Here is a 12,545-nt window from a genome sequence, read left to right as displayed (position 1 = left end):
CAGGAATATGAACGAGACTATTATGGTGGTGACCCGTTGTAGATGACGATAGGATTGTTGTGCAGTCTCATGTCTTGTTGGATTGAGTGTGGCTCACGAGTCCGATGTGCAGCCACACACGCGGGACCAGTGGGAGGCACATGATGGCCGCTGTGGGGGGATTTAGAGCTGCAGCCTTCCTCCTGTCTCTGGCACCAATGAGTCGGCTTTGGCGATTGTCTCTGAAACTGCTGAACGCCTCCCCAGTGGTTGTGCGCCAGTCTGTCCTGTCACTGGCACAGGTTTCCAGTTCTTTTGGGGCTAGGCCTGTGTGGTGGAGGAGGTCCGTGATGCAGTCTTTGAACCGTTTCTTTGGGTGCCCTGGTTCTTTAACCCCATGACAGAACTCCGTACATACAAGGCATGCGAGATTCATCCACCCGGATCACATGGCCTGTCCAACGAAGATGGGCCTTTATGACCATTGCTTCTTTGATGCTTGTAAAGCCAGACTGGTCCAGCAGTTCCTCGTTAGTCACCCTGTCCTGCCAGCGAATGCCCATCATTGACCGCAGAGAGCGCATGTGAAATTTCTCAAGCTGCTGGATGATAAATATTATTACAGTTATGCTTGGTGCTATATTTGCAGGTGGAAAAAATATTTAGGAGCCGGCACTAGAGGCCTTAAAGTAGCCATAGGATCTGGCAAATTCAGTGTTGCCAGTCTGTGCACGACCAAGGAAGACGTGAGCAATGAGTTTAGTGGGGCAGGAGGTGGCCAGAAACAATAGTTATGGCCAATAGCAGTGCTGTTTGTGTATTTCCTATAGCCCACAGCTGGCCGTTGAGGACGTGAGAACAGGTGCATCCAGTTGTCCGAGCTTCGGGCTGGAAGGATTCCATAGCGTCTATGGCCCTGCTCGATCCGGCAGCGATGACATGAGGGACCTGTCCTGGAAGTGTTTGGGAGCAAGGTGCAATCATGCCGTGTGATCTATGGTCTGGGGGCAGTTAGGAGTGAGGTGTGTCGTGCAGTATCAGTGGGAGACCCCGTCTGGCGGCAGGTGAGCTTGCAATCCTTGGTGGATGTCAGGCAGAGCAGTGGAGTCGATGCCCAAAGCACCTGACTCCAACTCCAACTCTTTGATTTCTTGTGTATCCGACTCTGACCCCGACCCCTGGGTATAATAATGCTAAATCTGCTGTGATGACGTTACACAAGATGGCGTTTCAGAACCACATGAATCATCAGGCTACTTTTTAAACCCACGTCCTTAAAGTTTTGAGTCTAATGGTTTTAGCTGTGCTATTGTGGCTTTTTTATTGTTTAATCTTGAAAAAAATATTCATTATGCTAAGAGAAAAAGAATTACATAAAGGACTACGACAAACTTAAAATTTCATTGAATTAAATAAAAAATTATAAAAGCATTACTCCAAAATTTATTGAACTGAGGCCGCAGGTATAAGCTAAATGGTTAAATTATGACAAAAAAATCTCAAGTGCTAAAGAAATTAAAACTAAATGCACAGGTACATTTTGCTACAAAAATACATACCTAAAAATTATTAATAACTTGTCCTTTGGAACAGAATTGCTTCTGCCAGATCCTCTTTCATTGAAACCCTTAAATCTTGTTGTTGTTTATATTTTATTTTGAACATTTAAAACAAAAAAAGATCAAAACAAAATAACAATAAAATGAAATGAACGATAACATACACGACTCAATGAATAAATTCTCAAGCAACACAAATTAAATCTTACATGTTCGAAAAGGAGTATACATTCATTTATTCCTACCCCATCTCCGCTACTCATTAATTAACTCCCAAATGTTATCTCATCTCCACATATATATACATACATATATCCATACATATGCCACATACATACACATATATGCACACGCGCAAGCATACATATATGCAGTTTATAAACAGTTATCCAAATTCTATGTACAACATGAATATCACACTATGTCAAGAAACTAAAGAAACTCTTAGTTTCTTAGCCATTTCTCCATTTAGGCCGAGAAAGCCTGGTTGTGAAAATGAAGTTAAGGCTACACCATTTCTTACAACAAGTTCGATAAGGTGTTTCTTAAACATTTCTGTGGATGTTGTTACACTTACTTTGTCTGTAGAACCTCCAGAGAATGCATACTTTGAGAAGATTTTGCAGTGGAGCAGTAAAATGGAGACAAATTTCTGGTGGTGGATTCTTGAGCAAAACACGAAAGTGCCGGAGGAACTGGGTGGGTTCAGGCAGCATCCTTGGGGGGGGGGGGGGGGGGATGGACAGGTGATGGGTCAGTTCAGGGTCCTTTTTTTTTTTAAAGAGCCTTTTTTCTTTTGCTCAAGTTTCCAGCACCTGCAACTTTAATTTCTTGGTGGCTTTTACCAAATTTGGTTTATCATTGGCAAGTGTGAGACAGACCTTCAGTTCAGCTGATTGTCTGACAACATTTGTTTCATTGCATTATCCTCTTCCTACCATGCATCAACCCTGTTACAATTGTACCGTCCACAGTCAAACACATGCAGCTGCTTACTTCCCTCTTAAGTTAGTCATCCTATTAGACTACCCATCGAGTGGAACTCAATTGTTATGGAAAATTTGTCAAAACCTTGTAATAGATTATGACAAGGTATTCGGGAGCAAATCACTTTTTTTTCCACTGAGAGCCCTTGCCCAATAAGTTTATGTGAACCATACTCATTGAGTTAATTAATAAGTCTATTGTTTTGTTTGAAGCGGGCTTTTATTCTTGTATCTCACAAGCATCTTTGATGGATTAGTTGAAATTACTCAGCATCATTTCTGGTAAAATGCTTATAACAATTGTGATTGAATTATTGTTGGAAAAATTAGTTAAATCATGTTACTGCGATAATTAATCCTCCCAATTGGAACAGAAACACAACCACAAGTGATCATCATTTTTATGCACCTTTGGTTTTGTATATTAACTCCTGAATGTTTCTGATCCTATACCCACCTTTCTCAGCTGTGGTATTTTCCCAATTGTTTATCGGTCCTTACAAATCCTTCCTCCATGCTATTTGCTTTTAAGAACAAAATCTTCCCTGGGTGCCACGCTTTACCTACATGTGCACTAGAGCGCACTGCGAAAGACATAATTACTGCAGAGGTGAGCTTTTAACGAGATGGCCTCTTGGCTCCCTTCATCATCTCACAAAAGAGAGAGCACCTGCCTCATAGTGCATGTGATGATGTCCTGTTAACTTCTGGACCGGCAAGTGAGTTGTAAAAGCTAGTCCTAGCGCAATAGAGGTGTGGGGAAAGAATATCTAGCTTGTTTCTGTGGAATGCGAAACAAGTGGGCTGCTTTGAATAATGATCTCAACTATGGGAATGCTGTTAGAGATGCATCAATTGATGCAGATGGATAGAATCCTATCATGCTCCTGCCTTGAATCTGGTTGAAAACTTTGGGACATGAGTAGATGAATTACTACAGCCCCTGACCAGCTCTTGTAGCCACAGTAATTGTGTTTAATCTAGTTGAGTTTCTGGCCGGTGATGACCCCAGAATGTTGGTGGGTCTTGGCAATGCTGATGTGATTGAGCTTCAACTGTACACGGTTCGATTCTCTATTTTTGAAGCTGATCTTTGATACTTCACTGTCTGAATGTTACTTGCCACCCTTCAGCCTACGCTGAATGTCGTCCAGATTCAGCTGAATTCTGGACATGAACTAGTTAATTTTCTAATGATTACAGAGTGATACAGTGTGGAGTCAGGCCCTTCTGCTCAACTTGCCCATGCCAGTTGGGCAACATGTCCCAGCTATATTAGTCCCACCTGCCTGTGTTTGGCCCATATCCCTCCAAACCTGTCCTATCCATGTACCTGTCTAACTTTCATTAACATCAGGAAAGTCCCAACCTCAACTAGGTCTGGCAGCTCGTTCCATACATCCATCACCCTTTGTGTGAAAAGGTTAACCCTCAGAATCCAAGGAGACAGACACCATATTTTAGGAGGCCCATACCACATTTTCTCCTTTGATAATAATTTTATAGTAACTTGCATTTTGTGGACAGTTAAATAAAGGTGGCACGTGGGCTTAGCGGTCGAGCTACTGCCTCACTGCCAGAGACCCGGGTTTGATCCTGACTACGGATGCTTGTCCGTACGAAGTTTGTACCTTTTCCCCATGACCTGTGTGGGTTTTCGCTGAGATCTTCGGTTTCCTCCCACACTCCAAAGATGTACATGTTTGTAGGTTAATTGGTTTGGTATAAATGTAAAAGTTGTACCTCGTGTGTTAATGTGCGGCGATTGCTGGTTGGTGCGGACTCGTTGGGGTGAAGGGCCTGTTTCTGTGCTGTATCTCTAAACTAAAGTCTGCACAAGGAAGTCTATTGTGTTTGTGTGTGAAAGGTTTCAGATTTGCAGCAATTAGATTAAGATCCTTTTTAATAATTGTTCAAGTTAATGCTGACAAAACTCAACCAAATATTCTCTCTCTCATCGCAGTCTCAGCACCACTGGTGATTCAACAGACCGCAGTTTTTTAACCAAAAGTAATTTAATCAACAATATGTACAGTGCAAAATAAATCAAATCAAATCAAAACCCAGCACCATAATACAGGTCAAACAAATACACTGAATAAACGACTATACAACAATTTTACTTTCATTATTGAGGATGCATTCCACACCCCGCTATGCCCAGCGGTCCCGGAAGGTTAAAGTTCAGTTTGCGTTAGTCAAACACATTAGTCAACTCGGATACAACCACAATTCTTTATTAGGCACGCGGGAGTGGGAGAGAGATCACCAGTATGCTTACATACTGGTAGCCCCTCGTGGCCCCACTCAAAGATACAGCATTCTGGCTGCATCTTTATACAACACAAAGAGCCTTACGAGTTCTGCAAAGTCATCATTACTCCTTTAAAAAAAAAAATGTCCAGTACAATCAGCATTAACAAAATAATTGCACTTGTAAGTTATTTAGCAGGTGTACAAAATAGCACACTAAGAACAACAATACAATACAAAACATAGAGCAAAAGTACAAAAAATATATATATATTGATACAAATGTTTCCAGGTCAACCAGAGCAGACCGTACAGTCCTCAACATCCAAGACGCCATGTATACATGCTCTAGGCCTTTTACACCACCACTGACAGAATGTGTCATGTCCTCATCTCCATTCAACAAGGATTTAAAAAAATGAAAATATATATATATAAATTAATATAGGTTTACATCACTCTGGAATTGAGGGGAGTTCCAGTTGTCTAACATGGAAAAAAAAGAGTCCATATTGCCCAAATTTGTTTACAGACCCCCTAAGTGTGTGCTTGATTTTTTCCAACTTGATGCAATTTAAGATGTCTGTAATCCAATGGGCATGAGAAGGGGGTGCAGGAGATATCCATCTGAGCAAAATTAGTCGTCTTGCCAACAGAGTGACCAAGGCAATTACACCCTTATTGATTTGAGTGAGTTGCAGTTCGGATGAGGAAACCCCAAATAATGCGGTAATAGGGTCTGGTTCAATCTGTGTGCCGCTTATTTCTGAGAGTGTGTTACAGATGTCTTTCCAGAAACCAGCAAGAGATGGGCAACACCAGAACATATGCACATGATTTGCAGGTGACTGATTACATCTTACACAGTCCAAATTCACATAATTGTAAATTTTAGACAGTCTTGCTTTAGTCCAATGAACCCTATGAATGAGTTTACATTGGATGAGACCGTGCCCAGCGCAAATAGAAGAAGTATGCACCCTCCAAAGTGCTTCCTCCCATACTTCCTCAGATATTTCCTTCCCCAATTCCTCCTTCCTGCACGGATTTCCTCCAGGAGCGTCTGTCCAGTGCAATGTGCTCCCAGTTGCTCCATGTGATGTGGAATTTCTTCAGACTGTTCTTCATGTTGTCCTTGAAGGTTTATTTGGCCCGCCGGTGGCTTGCTGACCTTCCTTCAGTTGACAGTACAGGATCTGTTTAGGGAGATGTGTGTTGGACATCGGAATTGGTGTTGCGTTATTGTAAGAGAAAGTAAGGTTGGTATTTATGCAGGTTGCAATAGAAAAAGTCAAGAAATGAGAAAGGACAGTTTCAGATCAACTTCCATTGTCTTTTCTTCTTCATGTATTTTAAGAATGCCAGAGACTATAACGTCTTCCTTCATAGTTTACGTTGAATCATATCATGTTATTGATCCCGTGTTTATCACCATCTGGACTACTTTCTGCGGATTAATATTCCTCACCTTCCATAGTCTCGCCTTCACCTTCCATAATCTCAGTGTCAACCTTCTCGTAATCTTTCTCCAAGGTTGTGATGCTGGTCATGTTGGCTTCCTCCAGAACGCTGATGTTGGTGCGTTTGTCCTCCCAGCTGATCCTCAGAATCTTTCATAAGGATCTTTGATGGTGTTGTTCCAGGGCTCTCAGGTGCCTGCTGTAGGTGGCCCATGACTCGACTCCATACAACAGGGTGGGGAGGACAGGTTCTGTAGAACAGCAGTTTTGTTTGAGCCTTTAGGTCTCGGTCTTTAAAGACTCTTCCTGTGTCTGGCGTAGGCTCCACTGGCACAACTCAGGCGATGGTTGACCTCAGAGTCAATGTCAGCGTTTGAGGAAAGAATGCTGAGAAGAGAAAAGGAAATGTACAATGTAGAATATTGAACTGTTTCATGAATAACAAATTTGAAGAGTGAAATATGTAAAACAGCAAGACTTTACAGCAGCTGTGGAAAGTAGGACAGCAGAGGCTATCTCTGGGATGAGGATACCACCTGTGGGTCATACATAGAACATAGAACAGTACAGCACACGGACAAACCACCTCAGCCTACAATGTCTGTGCTAAACATGATGCCAAATCCATCTCGCATCTACCTGCACAGAAAGAAAAAAGTTGCCCAGCGCATCTCCTTTAAACTTTGCCCCACTCACCTTAAAGCGATGCCCTCTAGTATTTGATTTTTCCATCCTGGGAAAAAGGTTCTAACTGTCTACCCTATCTATGCCTCTCGTAATTTTATATTCTTCAAATTGAATTGAATACTTCATTGTCACATGTGACTCATCACAGTGAAATTCTGTGCTTGCATACCCAAGGTGTGGAAATAGTCGCCCGTAAAGGGCGTTTGCAAAGTTACAAATCCCCCCCCGTGCCTGGTCCCCCTTTGTTCTTCCTCTCTTTCCCCCCCCCCCTCACGGTGTGCGTGTCCCGTCCCCCCACGCCGGGTCCCCATTGTTCTTCCCCCTCCCTCACATGGGTCCCTCCAACGCTGGGTCCCCTTTGTTCTTCCCCCCTCCCTCATGGCGGTCCCCCCACGCCGGGTCCTCCTTTATTCCTTTCCTCGGCAGAAGCGTCCTCACTTCCACGTGTCCGCCCTCGTCCATCGGTCGGCGCCATCATCTGCTGCCAGGCGGCCGTCTCCACTGACGCTGCCAGGTCCTCTCCGGACGCCTCCTTTGTGCTGACCCAGGCCCCAGCCGCGGCTCTGTAGACCCAGGCACTGATGACCACGGGCTTCGTCAACTAGCGAGGCTCCAACGCCGGCCCGACCGGGTCAACCTTGGTCAGGTCTCCCAGCAACCTCCAGGGTTCTGGCACCATTCTGGCAAACCTCCGCCCGTTTTCCAAAGCCTCCACATCCGTCCGGTTATGGGGTGAGCAGACCTGTACTCTATCTCAAAATGCAGCCTAACTAAAGTCGTATAAAGCTGCACCTTGACTTCCTGACTCCTATTCTTAATGGCCCGACCTAAAGCAAACATACCATAAGCCTTTTTACCACTATCTACTTGTGTTGCTACTTTCAGGAATTCATGGGCTTGGACCCCAAGACCCCTCTGTATGTCAATGCTCTTTAGGGTCATGCCATTGATTTCCTTACATTTGATCTGGCAAAGTGCAACACCTTGCACTTGTTCGAATTAAACTCCATCTGCCATTTCTCCAACCTTTTCTGTCATTGATCTATATCCCATTGTACATCTTGGCAGCCTCCCTCACAGTCCAGACCCCAGCAATCTTGGTGTCATCTGCAAACATACTAAACAACCTGTCTATGCTAGGCTCCAAGTTATTTTTATAAACAGCAGAGGTCCCTGCACAGATCTCTGCGGAATCACTAGTCGCAGACTACAGCCTAAATATAGTCTTTCCACCACATCCATCTTCTATCAGTAAGCTAGTTCTGAATCCATACCACCAAGTCACTGTTAATACCATGCATCTTAATCTTCTGGATCAGCCTGCCATGGGATACTTGATCAAATGCCTTTCTAAATGCCATGTAGGCAGCAACACCCACTGCCCTACATCATCGATCATCTTTGTCACCACCTCAAAATCCTTGGTTCAGCTAGTAAGTTGCAACCTGCCATGTACAAAGCCATACTGACTGTCCGTAATTCTCTTCCAAATGGCAGTAGATTCTATCCTGAAGACTCCTATCCAGTACGTTTCCTATCATTGATGTGAGGCTCATTGGCTTATAATTCCCTGAATTCTCTCTACTTCCCGTCTTAAATAAAGGAACAACATTGGCTACTCTCCAGTCCTCCGGGACCTCGTCTGTGGTTAGACACAAAGATATTGTCAGCTCTGACAATCTCCCTCTTGCCCCTCTCATTGACCTGGGATAAATCCCATCAGGTCCTGGGGATTTATCCACCTTAATGCTCTTTAAGAGCCTCAACACCACCTCCTCCTTAATCTCAAACTGCCCCAGCATATTAGTGTTCTCCAGACTGTTCTCTCTCCTTATTGGTGGCAACACATAAAGTACTTGTTTAGTACCTTGTCCACATCCCAATGTAGCAGAGGTAGAATTCGGGGATAGGGCCAGTGTACGTTTGGAACAGTGATTGTTCGACATACCGAACAAAGAGGCAGGCATAGCTGGGGTCCATGCGAGTGCCCATAGCTACGCCTTGGATTTGGAGGAAGTGGGAGGAGTTAAAGTTGTCAAGAATAAGGACCAGATCTGCTAGGCGGAGGATAGTGTTGGTAGAAGGAAATTGGCTGGTTGTGCGGTTGAGGAAGAAACGGAGGGCTTTAAGACCTTCCTGGTGGGGGGTGGAGGTGTAGACTGAGCATCCATAGTAAAGATGAGGGAGTGGGGACCTGGAAAATAAAAGTCATTGAAGAGACGAAGGGCATGTGAGATGTCTTGGACAAAGGTAGTGAGGGATTGGACGGGGGGGGGGGGGGGATGGAGTTGAAGTATGTGGAAATCTATTCAGTACGACAGGAGCAAGCAGAAACAATGGGTCTGCCAGGGCAGTTGTGGTTATAGATTTTGGGGAGAAGATAAAACCGGGCCGTACGGAGCTGGGGAACGACAAGGTTGGAGGTGTTGGAGGGCAGACACTGGCGTGATTAAAATCTGAAATGGTCTGTGAGATTATGGCCTGGTGTTCATCTGTGGGATCATAATAATAATAATAATACTAATTTATATAGCAATTTTCATGCAATTGAATGCAGCCCAAAGTGCTTTCCACAAAAACAAACACGTGTCTAAACAAAAATACAATTTAAAACAGTAAGGGCATGGGCAGTTAATAGCATACAAAACACAGATTTATATTAAAAAATAAAATGTAAAATTGAAAGTGTAAAAGGACAAAGGAAGTAAAATCAGTTAAAAGTTTGATTTAAAAAGATATGTTTTTAGCTGCCGTTTAAAAATGTCAACTGAGTGGGTGTCTCTCACAGCCCTGGGGAGGATATTCCACAGCTTGGGGGCGTTATTGAAGAAGGCTGCTTCACCAATTTTCTTGTTGGTGCAGCATTGAGTGGCTAACAGGCCAGCATCAGAAGACCTGAGCGCTCGAGTAGGGGCATAGGGGAGGAGGGACTGTACGATATGCTGCTCCTAAGCCATTTGGGGCTTTATATACAAGAAGGAGGACTTTATAGTCTATCCTGGATCTCACAGGGAATCAATGAAGGGAGTAAAATACTGGGGTGAGATGTTCCCTTTTCTTGGTATTTGTTAAAAGCCGGGCTGTGGCATTTTGAATAGCTGTAACTTGTTGGTGGATTTTGAAGGCAGACTGGTAAGTAAGGCATTGCAGTAATCAAGTCTGCTTGATATGAAAGCATGTATGAGTTTTTTAGTTATGTTGAGTTAAGAAAGGCCGTATTTTAGCAATATTTCTGAGGTGATAGAAAGCACACTTTGTTACCTTATTTATGTGAGATTTAAAATTAAAATCACTGTCAATTATTACGCCAGGCTTGTGACTTCTTGTTTGACATAGGCAGTCAAATTTCCCAGTTTACTGAGTAACATCTCTCTCTTGGGTTTTGATCCAAATAATACAATTTCTGTCATGTCATCGTTGAGTTTAAGAAAGTTGGCATTCATCCATTTTTTAATGGAAAATAGGCAGGAGAAGTTAAGGCATTTGCATTAGTGGTTTTGACAGAGAGTTATGTCATCGGCATAACTTAGAAAGTTTATATTATGCTTTCTGATAACTCCTCCTCGCGGCACCATATACAAGGAAAAGAGTAACGGGCCAAGGCAGATACCTTGTGCTGCACCAAAGGGTATATCATGCAGCCCTGACACATAGTCCCCAAGGCTAGCAAAGTACTTCCTTCCACTTATATATCATTGGAACCAACTTAGTACCTGATGTGACAGGCCCACCCAGTTTTCTAGGCGATCTATAAGAATACTGTGATCTATGGTGTCAAAAGCTGTTGTGATGTTGAAGAGGTGCAGCACTGATCATCATCATTGTGAACTCTTAGATCACTGACTATTTTTATCAGGGCAGTCTCAGCGATGTAATTTGCTCTGAAGCCAGATTGAAATTTCTCTTAAGATGTCATTTTGATTCAGAAAGTGTTGTAATTGGTTGAATACCACTTTCTCCAGCACCTTGGTGATGAAGGGTAGATGTGATATGGGTCGAGAATTACTCAGTAGCCCACTGTCAAAATTTGGTTTCTTTAACAGAGGCTTTACGACAGCGGTTTTATAAGTATCTGGGAAAGTTCCAGTCTCAAGGGAGATGTTTACAATTGTAAGGAAAAAAAGGATAAATTGTTAAAAACATTATTTAAAACTTTGTTGGAACCACGTCAAAATGACAGGTAGTGGATTTACTCTCAGCCACGATTTGACAAAGTTCTGAGGTAGATATACTTGTGAAACTGCCCATTTTTGACTGTGCTTCACTAGGTCGGCAGCAGACAGTAGAATCTAAAGGGATACCAGCTCTGATAGCCTGAACCTTATCTTTAAAATAATCGGCAAACAACTCACATTTTTCAACAGAAGCTTGGCTTAAAAAATCAGGGGTTGAAGCAGAGTTTAATAATCTGTCAATGGTGGAGAACAAAATCTTACTATTTGCACCCTTTCTGCGATAATTTGAGATAAATGGGTCCTCCATGCAGATCTTTCAGCATGGTCCAAGGATAAATAGGAGGGGGTTGCTGAGAGTTGTCTCTTGGCCTCAGCCCGGTAGAGGTCAGTGCGCCAGACTACCATGGCACCTCCCTTGTCAGCGGGTTTCATTATTAAGTCGGGGTTACTGTAGAGTGAACGGAGGGCTGTACGTTCAGAGGGGGAGTGGTTAGAATAGGTAAGGGGAGTGGAAAAGTTGAGACGTTTCGTGTCACAATGGCAGTTAGAAATAAAAAGTTCTAAAGAGAGTAGAAGGCCGTTTGGGGGAGTCCAAGAAGAGGGGACTGGTGGTGAAGGGGTCATCACTGGGTGGTGAGGACTTCTTCCCATAGAAAAAGGCACGGAGGCGGAGGTGACAGAGGAAAAGCTCTACATCATGGCGGACCTGGAACTCGTTGAGGTGGGGGCGGATGGGAACAAAAGTGAGGCCTCTGCTCGGTGTAGCTGGGCCAACCTGGTTGAAAGAGGGTTAAGACCAAGACCCAGTGGAGCCACCACTGAGGTTCCCTGTAGGAGGAGTGGGGAGCAGTAGGACACAGGAAAGTCACACTGCCTGGTGTTACAGTCTGCATCATGGAGGCTGTGGGCTGAGTGCTGAGCCTGGAACTCAGATGAGGCAACGGTTCCGGCCGCTGGTGGGCGGTGGAGAGGCGTCTGCCACGTTTGTGTGGGTGGATGTGCCGTTGGCTGTGAATTGTGCGTCAGCAAACGCTGGGAAGCGTTGGTGCTTTGTGGAAGAAACTCTTGTTGCTGTACTGTCTGGATCAGTGTTGATTGGGATGGTTGGTCTTGGCTGCCGGTCTCACCTGTTTGGAAAACAGCGTTTGATTCTTCACACTGGCTGTTTCCGTGTGCGATGGCCAAAATTTGTAGTGTTCCCATGGAGGGTTTCTTGGCATTCCTCACCTTCGAGCTGCCCGACCCTTTGGCAGAACAGAAAACCCATAATTTGATGCACAATGGTCCCATTTAACACGGCTTTCACCACAGCAATGGTACATTCGTGTGGGCAGTTGTGCTGTTGGCTGTGAATTGTGCATCTGCAAACGTTGACACTTTGTGGAGGAAACTCGCTCCAGTGCTGTCTGGCTCGGTGGTGATTGGGGTGGGTTGCTCTGTGTAAGG

This window comes from Rhinoraja longicauda, chromosome 19 (genome assembly GCF_053455715.1).
Source record: "Rhinoraja longicauda isolate Sanriku21f chromosome 19, sRhiLon1.1, whole genome shotgun sequence".
Taxonomy (NCBI): Eukaryota; Metazoa; Chordata; class Chondrichthyes; order Rajiformes; family Arhynchobatidae; genus Rhinoraja; species Rhinoraja longicauda.
This window is presented reverse-complemented; position numbering follows the sequence as displayed.